The sequence below is a fragment of the Camarhynchus parvulus genome, chromosome 2 (genome assembly GCF_901933205.1).
Source record: "Camarhynchus parvulus chromosome 2, STF_HiC, whole genome shotgun sequence".
In the NCBI taxonomy this organism is placed as follows: Eukaryota; Metazoa; Chordata; class Aves; order Passeriformes; family Thraupidae; genus Camarhynchus; species Camarhynchus parvulus.
The window spans coordinates 95475979-95490478 of NC_044572.1; positions in this window are offsets into that span (position 1 = coordinate 95475979).

A 14500-nucleotide genomic window follows, 5' to 3' on the forward strand; every position below is an offset into this window, starting at 1 on the left:
TCCATGCGGGAAATGCATGCTCCTATAGAAAGTTAAGAAATATTGAATACGGTCATTTAAAAGGACATGTTTTAATCTATTTTCCACAATCCATAATCTATTTTATTTCACCAAGATTTTTTTCATTATAATTTACATTATTTTCCACTTTTCCACGCATTCATTTAAAAATTGTATACATCAAATAATTTACTTCTATAAGTTTTATATAGATAAACTGCTCATAAAGTTCTCTGGTTAATCATGAAGGAGAACATAGTTCTTGCAGCTGGTATCGGAGAAGAAATTATTCATAAGGCTATCTATGGGCATATTTCTGACTATTGATTGTTTTGTACAACTACAGTTGAGTTCCTCTGATACAGCTATCTTCTGTTTATCTTAGAACAACAGGGGTCTCTTTGCAGACATGGATCAAACATTAAAAATAAAATTATTGATTTTGAAGTGCGAAATTTAAGGGCAGCAGCTGCTAAGTTCAAAATAGGTTAGATGTCCAGGAAAACATTTAAGCTCAGAGGAACACAGTGTAAACCCTCTTTAGGCAACTAACTTCCTAATGCATTGACTCAAGGTAAAATCTGTCTATTCCAAGTGAGACAAAAAGTCTGAGAAAAATTATTTTAAAAAGTGAAACAAAATTAACATTGTGTCCATTAACATCAGCACCAATCAAAAAAAAAATTGGAGTTTGTCACAAAAAATTGTTTTAGCTTGCTTAAAAATTATTGATGTCATTTATTTCTTTCCTTGCAAAAGCTTTTTTATTCATCCCATTCTGACTACTTTTATGTAGCCATTAATTAAAATGCAAGTTTCAAGAAAAACTCTTTTATGTCTCTTATATTCTACCTGGTAACACAAGAATTAATTTCCAGATTGCACTTTGGTAAGTTATTTTTTTTCACTGTGGCTGGTGTGGGTCTGTGTTTTGGATTTGTGCTGGGAGCAGTCTGATAGCACAGGGATGTTTTTGGGATTACTGAGCAGCACTTACATGTAGACAAGGTCTCTTCTGCTTCTCATACTGTCCCTACACCAAGGGGGCTGGGGGTACACAACGACCTGAGAGGGGACACAGCTGGGACAGATGATTCCAATTGAGCAAAGAAACATTCCACACCATGTAGGGTCATGCTCAGCATATAGTCCTGGGGAAAGGAGGAGGGGGATTGTTCAGAGTGATGATATTTGATGTGTGGTGGAGCTCTGCTTTCTTGGGAATGGCTGAACACATCTAATTGCCCATGGGAAGTGGTGACTTAATTCTTTGCTTGTGTACATGGCTTTTGCTTTGCCTGTTAAACTGTTTTCATTTCAAGCCAGAGATCTTCTCTTTCGCACTTCCAGTTCTGTCTCCCATCCCACAAGGGATGAGTGAGTGACTGGCTGTGTGGGGCTGAGCTGCCAACTGGGGTTAAGCCATGACAAGCTCTCAGAAAGCTTGCACTTCAGAGACACCATGAACCACTTCACCCCATCTGAAGAAGGATGTTTAAATAGTTCATATGAATCAGCCAGAAATTACTATTCCTTTTCATCTCTGATAAATGGTCTTTGGTGGTATTAAAGAGAATCCAGACATCCAAAGACATGCTTTGTGCAGTCCCTTCACTTTCTTCTCCACACAGGGGAGAGAGAATAAAAAGAGTATTTATCATAAACATCTGATAATGTCTAGAACTAAGAAAATACTTTGCATGTGGAAAAATCTCCCTGTTTGGAATTTTTCACAGTTAGAAAATGGCAAATACTGAAATTTTTCAAGGAAAATATCATATAGTAAGAGATGGTGGTGAAAAGGAGGGTTGATTTTCTTTGACAAACCACACTGTCTACATTCTCCTAATATATTGATTTCAGCAGAATCATGTGTCTGCTTCAAGCACAGAAATGCATTCAGAAAATACACTTGTGGTGATGATATAGAAACTGGAGCAAACATTCTCAGATTTTTGAGTCAGTCAGATAGGAATATTAGCATCGAGAAAAAATGAAGCATTTTAGTCTCATTCATCCAATAGAAATCCAATACTCTCATTCATCCAATAGAAAATTCCACCAAAATTAATATCTTCCCAGATAATAGGACCACTCTAACAGTTTACGGGTCCCAGAAAGAGGGAATCCTTTCCCATTTTTCTTTAGTCCTAGATAAATATTCTTTTATCTCACTAACTTATCTGTGGCACATCTGGATACCAATGGAAGCACATATGAATTTTATAGAAACAAACTTCTTGCCTCATGTCTTTAAGGGTCCAACAAGCACCACGAGAAGGGTTTCTAAACCCAAGAGTCAGAGAGAAGAGGAAGAAAATTGAGGAAAAAGAGGCATGGAAAAACTCACAAGCAGATGCAAGGAGCTGGCAAATCACATTGACTGTGCACTGCACAGACAGTTTTAAGACTAGTTAGTTCCATGTAGAAGTGTCCTTGGTTATTAAATTTTTTCTGATGCAGACTCCCCCTTCATCTCATCCTAATAAGATTTACCTTTGTCCAATGCCCACATCTCTACTCCCCGCTCCTTCATGGAAAATCAAATGGCAAGTTAACAGGTAAAAAATGCCAAAACCACAAAGTCTTTTATGGCTTTTAGTGTTTACCAGGTATCTGGAAACAAGCAGTGGGGTAAATACCCTGCATAAACAAAAGATAAGGAATGCTAAAATTTTGCTGACAGCCAAGATCATAGTGATTCAGTCAGTATTTGCAGGTTTTAATCTAGTTCCTTTAATTGCCACCTGCTCCCAAAATACCCTGGCCACTTGCTTCTGCTGTGGCACTGCCAATTGGCCCAAGCATGATGTAGCAGTGCAAACAGCTTATCAGACCAGAGAAATCTGTCCAGTCAAAAAGTTACCCAGCAAAGTACTTTCAGCTGGATCAGTTCCCTGATACTGTTTACCCCCTGGCTGCATAAGCACTTGCATCAGTCCCATTTGCGTGGGGTGAGAACAAGTAGAATGGCTAAAACCTTTAGGCATAATTTCCTCAGAAAGCCAATTTACCTTTTGGGCTGTCTGGGCTTAGGTGTTTAGAGTGAATTTCTTCTCACTCTGCACAATGTGTAGTTACTCTTAGTGGTTGCTCAGAACTGTAAAAGCCTGCAATCAATACTCTTTGTACATGCTGTTGCAGACTCTGAGTAAGGATGTGGGGAACAAAAGTTGCAAAGAGGGAAGGATGTAGGCTGTAAGGGAACTTGCCGTCCTGTAGTTACGGGAAGTAGTTTCAATGTTTATGATGCTGATCATGAACAAACCACACAGAAATAACCCAGGCAAAGAACAATAAGTTACTTTTTCAGATACTCCAGGTGCCATATCAAAGCTCATCTAAAGTTTCTTCAATAGCTGTTTGATACTTGAGTGGGAGTTGTGTTATTCAAATTGTGTATTGAATTAAGACTCAAATAAAGCTCTTAAGTTTTATATCAGTTACACTATTAATTTGTTAAAATAAAAATCCCTCCTGCATAATCTCTTTGATCCTTGCAAAAAACCCACACATTTGGAATAAAAAGTGCCATTTTTCAGTCATGTAGTGATAGTAGTATTTCTAATGTTGGAATATTTTGACATATTATTTTTATTCCGGTCAAAATAAATCCTTTAAATATACAAATTTTAACAGCAGTAGAGTTTATTTGGTACTTCTTGTTTTCTGAGCAAGTGGATTTCAACAAATATTACATAAAATTACAGCTCATGGAAGTATCATTAGTGCTTTCCTGAACAAGGTGAGAGCTCTTATGCAACAGATTCATGATGACTCAACTTGACCTTTCATTGTAAAATAGCATTGGACTTCTGCCATGTTATAGATGCTCTTCTTGTAAATATCCAGATACTCCCATTAGTTTCTAGAGGGTTTTTGCCAGGCAGAAAACAGTGAAAGTGGTTATAGCAGCATATGCTCTCTTACCATAAAATTAATTTAAGTCAATGATGCCATGAGTGCTCTGTAAATTCTCGACAGTGGTTTTGATAAGTACTTGGGCAATATGTATCACACATATACATATGTGCATCCATTTGTGTAGCAAGGTTTTAGCTGAAATTTTTTTTTTGGTTTTACATAAAGGAATCCAGCAGAAAATTATAGTTTGATCGACATGTTACAGTGTACCAGACAAGCACATTTTGAAACAGTTTCCTTATGTATTCTGTAGATTCCTGTCGTAATTCCACTGGTTTTAGGGCACCTAGCTATACATTTTACGAAGAGAGAAAAAAGCATGCTTAAGGTGATTGGATTAGATCATTAAACCATCAACCTTTGCTTCAAATTTTTCACAGTTGTCACCCCAGCTGACAACTAAGCTCCACACAGATACTTGCTCACTCCCCTACCAGAACTCCCCAGTGTGATGGGGTAGAGAATCAGTAATGTAAAAGCTAGAGAACTCATGGGCTAAAATAAAATTTAACAGGGAAAGAAGAAGCCATGTGAACAAGCAAAGTTAAGCAAGGAATTTATTCACCACTTCCCATGGGAAGACAGGTGTGTCCAGCTATTCCTGGGAAAGCAGGCTTCCCTCCTGCATAAGCTCTACTCAGCAGTAACTAAAACATCTCTGGGTTAGCAAGACTATTTCCTTCAAAAGTCCAAAACACGGCCTCACACCAGCTACTGTGGCAAATATTAACTCCACCACAGCCAAAGTCAGCACAATATTGCATCCAGGAAGTGTGTGGTTTATAGTCTTCTAAAACTGAGAAGAAAATAAGTGAGACACTGACATAAAACTCCCAAAAAATAAGCACACCAAGACAGGGTAGATGCAAATATTCAATAAGTATATATTAAGTGGAAAGATGAATTGTAGTTTATGGTATCAAATCACCAGTCCATGATCTCCAGAACTGTGTTTAAATCCAAGTAAGCTTATTGTTTGGAATACAATTGCAGTGATCTTCCTCAACATTATTGGAAATTTTTAAATTTAAAAATTAATTTGAGTCTATTTACAAGTATTTCTGACTCTTCTAAATGTTTATTCACTGATAAGGGACAAATTGCTACCACAATTTTCTCTGCTACTGTTTAGAATTCACCTGTAAAACACAAAAGTTGTTTCTGCTACCTAATTTTCAAATAATGAAGACTTAGAACATTTTAAAGAGTATAAAAATGAATAGGCTCAAAGCACATACAAGGCCTGTGATTTTGACCTTACTAAATGTGTAGAATGTTGGTTTGCTAAGTTCCCAGTACCTTCAGCCATGAAAATAATTAATTCTGATGTCAGCAGGACTCTTCTCCAAACTCCTTCCTTTTGACAGAAGCTCCATATTCAGTTATGTCTGGGAAGGAAATTTAAAAAAACGAGATTGTTCCTTTCACATGCAGCAGCATGAAGATATGACCTTTGAAATTCCTTGTAGAATTCTGCCAGAGAAACAAGAAAATGTCCTCAGCATGGTGCAGCTCACGTTTCACAAACACTTCAGAAAACAGAATATAGTTTTCTCATGGGCACACCTTCAGCTCATTACAGAGAGCAAACTGTGAGGACTGCTCACAAAGCAAAATGAGTAAATTAATTATATGACAAGTGTTAATATCTTATTTGAAAAGAGGAATCCCCAAATATCAATTAAAAGTTTGCTTTAATGTTGGAGACTGATTAAATCTTAAAGGACAAAAAAAATATCAAAAACTTAATGTGAGAGAAAGCTCATCCTTTTTTTTTTTCCAATTAAAACACTTTGTAATATTAAAATGAGTCAACATTTTTTCAAGCAGAGAGCTTCAGATCTGAAAATCAGGTCTTTATATGATTAAGTTTTCATGGGGGTTTTTATTCCCATGAATAAACAACTTTGTCATTGTGATTAAAAAAAAAAACTAATTTCTAGCAGGATATTTTAATATATTACCTAATCTAGAAATTCAATTTTAAATTTAGGAGTAATATATAGTTGAAAAAAATTAAAGCCATCTAATTTTCTTTAGCCTGTTCAAAGGATCAGACCAACCTTAGTTCAATCTCAGTGAATGTTGAAATTGTAAAATAATACCAATCTGGAAACACTTGTATGTCTTAATATTTCACATAAATATTGTGCCAATCAACAAAATCCAAGATCTCTTTTATTGGTTATTTCACCCTAGCAGACACTTCAATATCCAGAAAAGGCTCTTGTTGCCATTTGCAACAAAATAAAAATGTCTCTAGCCTGCTCAGTGTTGCTCTTTCATTTCCAATATTCCCATCAGTGTAATCAAAATGAAATGTTGCTGCCATGGTAAGGGGGAGCAGGACTGAGCTCTTGCTGCTGCAGGAGATGAAGTAGGAGGATGAGGGAAAAAAGAGATGTCAGAGATAGAAAGCATTATATGGCTTTTTGCTTGTGCTGGTGCTCTTGCAGGTCACTTCCTCCCTCGACTTGCAGTCATCAGTCCAAGACTGCAATCTCTGCCTCAAAAGCATCAACAAAGTCGACTTTTTAGGAGGTGGATATCAAGTCTCTTGTGGAAGGTTAAAGGCTATTGAGATCTGGAAGAATATAGCAAAATTTTGATAGCCTCGCAATGGCCATGCATTGGCCTGCAAATGCAGGAAGGAAATGGACATATGCCACAATATTAAATAAAACTAAAATCTGGATATTCTTTGCAATAATTTTGGTCCAAAATAAAATCTGCACATTTGTGAATATATTTTAATATTAATCAAAAAATCCTGTCATTAGATAGAAATCATAAATGTCTTCATTCATAGGATATTTTACTTACGTTGAGCTTGGTTGACAAATCCTTGATAAAATATTTGTTGTGTTTTAAAGTCATTATCTGTTCTTATCTTTATATGAAAGCTATCCTTGCTATCTTTACGCCTTTGACCTTTTTAAATTAAATAATCCAAATAATTTTAAAAACTCTCTTCTCATAAAAACCTGGATTTTTTTATGCTTGTCAATGTACTTATTTCTGTCCCTAAACTTGTCTAATTTTTCAATTTCCTTTTCAAAGCAAGGTCACTCATATTGCAAGCAGGATTCCAAATTAGTCTGCATCAACTGATTTATATAGAGACCTTTATAGAGTGATTATTCACATCAGAAAGCAAGCAAAAATTAGTTTAAAGAGAATGAAAATAAATCAATTTTCCAGACCAATCTGATAAGTTTTTTGCAGCATTAGCACAGGTCTCTGACTGAGAGCTTCCATTTCTATTGTCATCCTATAATTATCTGAAAAAAAGGCATTATTTCACAATACAAGTGGAGCAGCAATCTCTCTTATTGAACAACACTGTATGTCAAGTGGTGTGCAGTACTCATCTGATATAAATCCGAATACATAGCTGGAAAATAACATTGGTAGGAAAGCATAGATCTTGTCTCTACTGTAATCTTAAGTGCACACATTTTGTTTAGTTTAACATTTTGAGACTATAACCACCCACTCAACTAAGGTATCTTTATATACATTCTACTGGGTGAAAAAACTGCTTGCTAAAATATTTATGAAAATAAAATGCCAAAAAAAAACCAAGCTCTCATAATGACTTCAATGGTGACTTCTTATATAGTATTAACTGGATATCAAAGACTCATTTTTTTCATTTATCAAGCAGAAGATTTTGTCTCTTATTAACTTTTCCATCTTTTTATCTGTAGGAATTGATACATCTATGTTTTGAACAAGAAATTCTTTCACTCTGTTTTTCCATTTTAAGAGACATTGTGACTAAATTCACCGCATCCCGTTTCCCAGAAAACATTACCATATCTTATTAGTCTAATCTGTTAAAAAACCCTAAACCTGTGATATTTGTGAGTGTTAAATATTGCATTTCTTCACTGGTGGATTCGGTTTCATGTTATGCCAACTAAATACAGCAGAGGAAAAACCTGTCCTCTTTTTCCATTGCATAAGAATTGTTGTTACTTGTAGGGCTCCATATACATTTCTGTATAAACTTCAGAAGAAATTTTTGAAGAAATTCCCTGAGAGTTCCCATCAGTCTTACAGCCCATCGTGGGAGTGGCAGAAAGTGATAGCTCTGACTCTTTTCCTGTCAAATTGATAACATACAACTGGTCAAGGACTGAGCAAAACATCTCTGTTTTCATCAGACTTTACCCCTGCTTCCTTTTTTTTTTTTCTTGTGTATGTTCAGCTCTCTGTATACAAGTAATGTATGTCACATATAAGCATATAAATATGTGTATATTTAATATATATATATATATATATATAGTTTGCATCTAAGGATTTTCTGATGAAAATGTTCTGGGAAAAGCATGCTGCACTAAGTGTTTTGCAGTATTAACTCCATCCTTCTCTTGGTTGGAATCTGTAGAAAGTGCAATGTATAAGTATAATTATTGTATGTAACATATTAAGCACATAATAATATATATGTTATTAATACTTCACAGATTTATACAGTTCATATTGGATGCACCTTTATATTATTCCTAGCCAGTGAATCTGACACAGGTCACCTTCTTGATCTCAGGCCAAATTGCTCAGTCCAACACAGTTACTGCATCACTACTCCCCGTTCCATGACAGAGAGGAGCAGAAGGAGCATCAGGCAGTCACAGCACTCCTCCAGCACTGGCATTATTTTTAGGGGTCTAAAAAAAGGTAAAATTGTCAGAGTTATAGTCAATTAAATTAATTTGTGAAGAAATTTAGGCCTATACCAGAAATGTTCTTAGATTACAAGCTGCTAAAATTGGCACTTCTTAGTATATACTATCAATCTATAAATTAAAACAAATTATCAGCAATGGAAGTCAATCAGTTCTTAGGACTTCTATAACAAATAAAGACAGATAAGGCGCTTCATTAGGAGGAACCTCTAAAGACAAAGAATTATATGAAGACTAAAGGAATTGCTCCCTTTTTGTTCTGAATATACCCACGATTTTCTGGAAAGTGGCATAATATATTTGTCTTTAATTAATGAGTGGGTGAGATACAGTGGGCAAGCTAGTCACAATGTTTCCCAGCAGGGAATCCAAATGCCTTCATAAGCAGAATAGAAAAGAAAAGAGGATTTAATCCTGTGCAGAGAATCAGAAGTTGAATATACTGTCAGTTTGTTAAGTTACACACCAAAGTATTAGAAGCTATGTCATAGTAATTTCTTGAAACTTCCTATCAGTGGACTCAGAGCTGAATTGATTTCTTGCTCTAAGATGAATTAGAGGATATAGGCCCAGAATACTTTTGTCTTAATCTAATGTACTGATAAATGTAATAATCTAAATTACCGAGTAATTTAATTTATTAATGTGCATGTTGAGCAGTGTTATTAGACAGCAAAAACCCTTCAGTATCTGATTCACAATTATCCAACACAAGGACTGAAGGGAATGATTCATTTGCTTTCAGATAGATTGTACTTTTCCCTTTCTCTACTAAAGGGTATGTCTGCACCTCATTGATTTATGTGATTTAACCAAGATTAAATGATCTGCCTACAACTATAAAAAACATTTCTGGAGGACAGCCCAGGCCTTGCAACTCCATGGTTCCTGTTCTTATCAGAAACAAGTCTCCTGTTCCTTATCTAGATTTAGTCCAATCTCCTGAGGAGTTCAGCCTGGTTTGATGAAGGGTGTGGAGAGAAGCCTCACTTTGGTGGTGCTTTCATTCAGATCACACTCACTTTCAACTGCACATTCAGTTCAAGATTTTTTCATGAAAAAAATTTCCACTTCAATGGCAGATTCAGATCTGCCTTTTAATTATTAATCTACCATCCAGCAGATAACACATGTTCCTTCCGTAATTGCTCATTTCATACATTAATCCTAGCGAGGCAATTTCCTCTTCGTCTCTTAGTCCATCTAGTACCTCTCATCAAGAATTCTGCTTGCAAATAGAACAGATTATTTGCATGATTGTAGTAGACCAATATTACTGAACTATGGTAAAACACTGGTTCAGAGTCTGGGAAAAGGCTAACAAACACAAAGTAAAATCTTTCTGACAAATAGAAAAGCAATAATTACCTGTCTGTCTCCAAACAGCTATAATTAGTAGAAGCACAGCTAATAATTTTGCATCATGCTGGTGATCTTTTGTTTCAGAATTTAAAAACATACCCAAAGGCTTTGTCATCAGACAATATGTTTAAAGAGCCCTCTCTCTTTACCCTTATTACCACAAAATGTCATCTCTCAAAAGAATAGCTGCATAGCAGTAACACCACACTTTTAAATAAATCAGTTTTGTCATTTGCAGCCATTATTTGGCTCTGAGCAGATCGGTTGTACCTCGATTTTCAAATTATTTTAAGATTTCAATAGCCATTTAGGTCGCAAGGAAGCAAGAGAAGGGAACTGTGAAAGGAAAGTTGTTTCATGTAAGAATTGTTAGGGTACAAAATACAAAACATGACTAAAGTACTGCTGTGGAATCTGCAGGTAGAAAGACTCTTATTAACCACTGAAAGTGTTATGATATCTTACCTGTCTGCATAACAAATGCAACATGCAGGGAACACAAATTCACCAATTGTTTTCATTTTGTGATTTCATGGAGTGAGGAGTGTGCAATATATCATCAAATAAGCAAAGAAAATCTAAGACCATTCATAGAAACTTTACTCATGGCTTTTCAAAGACAGATGTGTTCCCACAAGTAATTCCAAGAATATATTAAAAAAATAAGTATCCATAAACTTTGAGCAGATTTTCCAATGAAATACATTAACGATCCCTGCCTTCACTTCATTTTCAAGCTCATATTAAAAAATAATAAATAGCTACCTAGTATTTGTGAAAAAACCCAATATTTTTATTCCTTTTGAAATAAATCCTCTTAAACATGAGCTTATTAAGGACACTAGGCATAGGTCCTCCCAAGAGATGAAGTTCTTAAAAGTTGTAATCATTAGGAACACAATATCATCTCATTTTTATAAACAGTCCAGTGGCTCAGAAACTTATGAATATATCCTTCATCACTAAGAAAGAAACATGAAATAAGATTAAAAAGCATTTGAGTATTTTTCAATTTTTTGTTTTAAATACTTTCTTAACAACGGTGTTTTCCTTTCCTACAACCAATATACGTTTTCTTCCCTTCAAATGCCTAAGGAGACTAAAGAAGTGAAGAATTGACTCAGGTTGGGTATAACTGGGCTCAAGAAGGGTTGTTCCAACTTTTCTTGAGAAAGCAAGGCATTCCTTAGGCAATTGCTTGGATAACTACATTGTAGGCAGAAGGGACATGGATGAGGGAAACATAACAGGGAAGTCTCAAAGAAGCAGAAGATGAAACACATTGGTAATTCTAAGGAATGTCAGTTTTCAGATGGATTGCTGAAGAAAGTGTGGTGAGACAATAATTAGATGGCATTTGGAAAAGGGTCACAAAACTTGGAGGTATTCTGGAGGTTACTGATAGCTCCTTCTCTGTGGGGTACAACAGCCTGTGGTGGCAGATTGACATATTCCATTGTTATTCATAACCATTGTTTCAAATGTCTCTGAAGACAAGTGGCTGAAGAATACCCACCCAAGAGAATGAGAGAGAGAGAGAAATGGGGTGAGATAGACAGGAGAGGAAAAGGGAGAAGGAGAGGAGGGTAAGATTAGAGGGGCTTGTGCCAACATGACCCAAAATAAACCTACCAAAAAAAAAATGGGCATTTTATAATGTATGCATTGTTAGATGTAGCTCAGGTGTTAGTCCTGAGGACATCTGTGTGCTGCAATTTGACTACTGTGAAACCAAATTTAGGACAGTGTTCTGAAAGTGTGACTTCAATTTTAAAGCTCAACAGGGACACAGGGTGTTATTGGTTATTGTCCTGCCTACATGACATGAAGTCAACTGTACAAAATTAAAATATTTCCAGGAATCATCGGAAGACCACTGAGCACACTACAAATCTCTTGGACCTCATAGAGCTTCTAAATATAAAACCTGTAGAGAAGAGTTTGGTGTTTAACAATAGTATATATTAAAAAGGAAAAGAAGAAATAAAGGAAATCTCTCATATAGTTATGTATTTGAATTCTATTTTAAAGCAGGTAGATATGTTTGATGAAATTACCACTTTAAGACTGAAATTTATAGAGTACAAGGAGTGCAAAATTTAATAATTTTCATGGCAAGTCTTCTTGAAATGATAATGTTTACCAGAATAGTTATTTCCATCTTTACTGTTTCTCCATCAATCTTACAGTCATTTGTATCTATCTGTTTTGTAAATTAAAATTTTTCAGAACAGTTTCTGATGCATGCATATTCTTGATTGCAAGTGACATTTGTGTAGGTATGGAAAACCCTTTTAAAAAATAAGGTGCTGGTTAAACACTGCAAAAACACTTTAGTTTCAAACATTTTTTAGGTGAGTTGAACTTTCCATATAGTGTAGTGGGTTGACTCTGGCTGGATTCCATGAAACAACCAACTATATTCTATCGCTTCCCTCTGCAACTGGACAGGGGAGAGAAAATATAACAAAGGGTTCATGGGTTGAGATAAAGACTGGGAGAGAGCACTCACCAAATACTGTCACAGGAAAAACATTCAAATTAGAGATATTAATTGAATTTATTACAAACAAAAATAGAGAGGATAATAAGAAAATTAAGCAAGATCTTAAAAACACCTTTCTCCCACCTGTCCCTCCTTCCCAGCTCTACCTCCTCCCCCAAGCAGCGCAGGGAGATGGGAATGAGAGTTGTGGTCAGTGATCACACACTGCTCAGAGAGAGGAATCCTTCCCCTGCTCCAACATGGGGTGTCTCCCATGGGACATAGCCCTCCATGAACTTCTCCAGCTTGAGTCCATCCTATTGGCAACATTTCTCCCCAAACTGCTGCAATGCGGGTTACCCTTCCACGGGGGCATAGCCTGCTCCAGCATGGGTCCCCTACAGGGTCCTGCCAGGAAACCTGATCCAGTGTGGGCTCTTCTCTTCACAGGTCCACAGGAAATTTTCCAGGAGCCTGATCCAGAGAGGGCCTCCCACAGAGCCACAGCCCAGTGTCAGGCGTCCATCTGCTCCAGCACAAGGCTCGTCCAGTGGCTCCTCCAGTGGGTAGATCTCTGCATCCCCATGGACCTGCAGGGGCTTTTGTCAGCTTCTCACAGAACCCACTCCTGTAAAGCTCCCAGTATCAACACCTGGCCATAGAAACCTAATAAAGATTCAAAGTATTTTTGCTGAAACAGCAAAATTGCATTTCTGTGGGGGAAAAAAAGAGATATTGCTGTCAGACTTCATTAAGAAGTCAAAAATTAAAAATAATCTCATAGATTTTTTTAATAACTACCTATGTAAACACTGGAATAAAGTGTAATGTTTTCTTTGAGAGACTGAATATTCTCTTTCACTGTACTGCAAGTGAACTACTTTCATGAAATACAATGGTGTGGACTAGTGACATTCTTGATGTATGATTTTAGCCCTTTATTGAAATACAAGGAATTTAGAAAAAGTGATGTTGCAGATCACAATACTTCTGTATGAAAATCAGAGCAATGTAAGCACAGAAAGGCAGAAAACTGGGGAGGAAAAAAGAAAATTATTCTATATGTGGCATTAAAGGGGGAAAAAATTAGCAGTAGACATAGTAATTGCTGAAGGTTGAAAACAATACTGTTAAACAGAAAATCAATTGCAACATTTGTACACGAAGTGACTTATATTACATCCTGTCATTGAACCTTAAACCTAATTGACACTCAATAGGTCTGTCCTGTCCAGTTCTCTTTTCTATTTTATTTCTGTGTTAAAAAATGACAAGTCCTAGACAGCTCATTATCTGATATTCTAAAAAGCATTTATTGCATAGGTCAATTTTCTAGTTTTCCTAGGGGCTCTGTGCCCATTTGAAAGAAAGGGTTTTAGCTTGAGTAAGTCAATATGAAATAAAATTTTGGTGAAGAAAACACAGACGCTGATTTAACAAGCCACAACAAATTCAGTGAAGGCTTAAGTTAACTCATTCTTCATCACTGAAAGCAGTTTTTAAATGTGCTGTACATGTAGCAGGTGAGTCACGTACCTAAACTCCCCATATGTTTCTCAGAGAGAGAGATGAGTGTCAGAAAATAAATTTCTTGACTGCTATAATACCCCGGGTCAGGAAGAACTAATAAAGAGAGATTGTATCTTGACTCCCTCACACCCTGAGTCTTCAGGCTATGCACTTCCATAAGACCAGTGGCAGGTCACAATTGAATCTGGAATTTTCTTAAATGAACCAGCAGATAGTTGTTCTAAAATTTAACAAGGAGAGAGGACATATAGAATCAGTTACATCTGCAGCTGGGAGAGACTCAGGGCCAGAGAAACAGACCCAATACTAGTTTAATTTTACTGGGGGAAACAGCCAGACACAGTTCTGAATAAAACAGTAACTAAGAAGCTGTTACCTAGCAAATGTCCTATAAGATAGATCTTCATGGGAACACAGGCATGAGACAATTCTGAATATTTGCTTACTGGTGAATGTGTAAACAGACAGAAAATTTAAACAGTTTTTTTTTGAAAAATGTCTGTTC